The sequence below is a fragment of the Humulus lupulus genome, chromosome 1, assembly GCF_963169125.1.
Source record: "Humulus lupulus chromosome 1, drHumLupu1.1, whole genome shotgun sequence".
NCBI classification, from domain to species: Eukaryota; Viridiplantae; Streptophyta; class Magnoliopsida; order Rosales; family Cannabaceae; genus Humulus; species Humulus lupulus.
The window spans coordinates 120,557,429-120,559,324 of NC_084793.1; the positions used below are offsets into that span (position 1 = coordinate 120,557,429).

Genomic DNA, 1,896 nt, shown 5'->3' on the forward strand with positions numbered 1-1,896 from the left:
GTGACTTGAATTGTTGATGAACCCTATGTTATAGTCTATAAATTTCTTGCACTTTATTTTAGTAAAATCTCCTTTGTTCATTCAAGTGTGCTTATATTATGTTTGGCCAGCAATGGCAAGTTATTTAATTATGTTTAATGCTAGAAAGATTAAATGTAATGGGAAGAACTTGGATGACATAAGTCATAATCTAGGTTAGGTTATGTTAGTAAGTAACATAGGGATATGTTATTTGCCTTGTGTAGCTTTTGAGAATTAAACTTTGATTTGCATTCTTAAATCTAATTTTGCATAGGAATATGTTTAATTAGGTAGAAGAATTAATTTCATAAAATTTGGGAAAGTTTTATGAGTGTTTAAATGAATTCTTGTTAACCTGGGAGTTTTGCTAGAATATTGCTGCAACAATCTGTCCGCAATTTTTTCAGGATGAATAATATATGGGAATTCAATAATTCAAGTCCATTTTGCAATCCATATATTTCTCTCAATTTTCTTGTTCAGTTCAGTTTTTAATTTCAGTATTTACATTTTATTTTAATATTTTTCTTAGCCTATAAACAACCCACTTGATTTTTAATTTCTTAAAATTGTTTTGCTTATTTTTTCTAATTTGCAATCCCTGTGGAGACGATTTACTTATCATTATATTACTTGTGTGATTGTGTCCACTTACGTATTTAAAATCAAATATTAAATTGATCACAACAAGTTTTTGGCGCCGTTGCCGTGGATTGAAATTAGAAATTCTTGTAAAATCAATTACTTGTAATTTATTTTTTCTTTGTTGAGCTGACTTTATTTGCTTGCTCTTGTGTTTTCTCAGGTGATTTACTATATGAACGAGCAAGAAGACATTGAACTAGCTCCTATTGACCCTGAGATTGAAAGAACAATTAGAAGAAGACTAAGGGAACAACGGGCTCAAAATCACCTTAATATGGCTGAAGAGGTTGAAGGAGTTGAGGGTGCTAATAATGTCACTAACACAATTTCTATGGCTGATGATAGAGAGAGATCCATTAGGGAGTATGCTACCCCCATGTTTAATGAGCTCAATTCGGGCATTGTTAGGCCTGAAATTCAAGCACCCCAATTTGAGTTAAATCCCGTTATGTTCCAAATGTTGCAAACAGTGGGTCAATTTAGTGGGCTGCCTACTGAGGATCCTCACCTTCATCTTCATTCATTTTTGGAGGTGAGCGATTCTTTCAAGCTACAAGGAGTGACTGACGAGGCCCTAAGGTTGAAATTGTTCCCTTTCTCTTTGAGGGATTGAGCTAGAGCTTGGCTCAACACCCTACCTCCCGACTCGGTGACTACATGGAATGAGTTGGCTGAAAAATTCTTGATGAAGTACTTCCCTCCTACCAAAAATGCCAAGTTTCGCAATGAAATTATGTCATTTCAGCAGCTAGAAGATGAATCATTTTGTGAAGCTTGGGAGAGATTCAAGGAGTTATTGAGGAAGTGTCTACACCATGGGATCCCGCATTGTATACAAATGGAAACTTTCTACAATGGGCTAAATTCTTCCACTCGTATGGTGTTAGATGCTTCAGCTAATGGGGCTATTCTCTCTAAGTCCTATAATGAAGCCTATGAGATTTTGGAGAGGATAGCTAGCAACAATTATCAATGGTCCAATGTTAGAGCCTCAACAAGTCGAAAAGTGGCTGGTATACTTGAAGTGGATGCATTGACAGCTTTGATCGCTCAAGTTTCTTCAATGACTAACCTTCTCAAGAACATGAGTTTGGGGGGAATGGTACAACCAGCTGCTATGGGACAAGTTACTGATGTATCTTGTGTTTATTGTGGAGATGAGCATGCATTTGAGAGTTGTCCTTCAAATCCCGCTTTAGTTTGTTATGTGGGGAATCAAAATGCCAACCG

At 36.0% G+C, this 1,896-nt stretch overlaps 1 non-coding gene across 1 annotated transcript; it reads right to left on the bottom strand.

Annotated features, from left to right (window-relative positions):
- Positions 1-1,381: 1,381 nt before the first annotated feature.
- Positions 1,382-1,488, bottom strand: LOC133813232 (small nucleolar RNA R71). Its single transcript, XR_009884268.1, has one exon. It is a non-coding gene; the product is annotated as a small nucleolar RNA R71 (small nucleolar RNA).
- Positions 1,489-1,896: the final 408 nt, after the last annotated feature.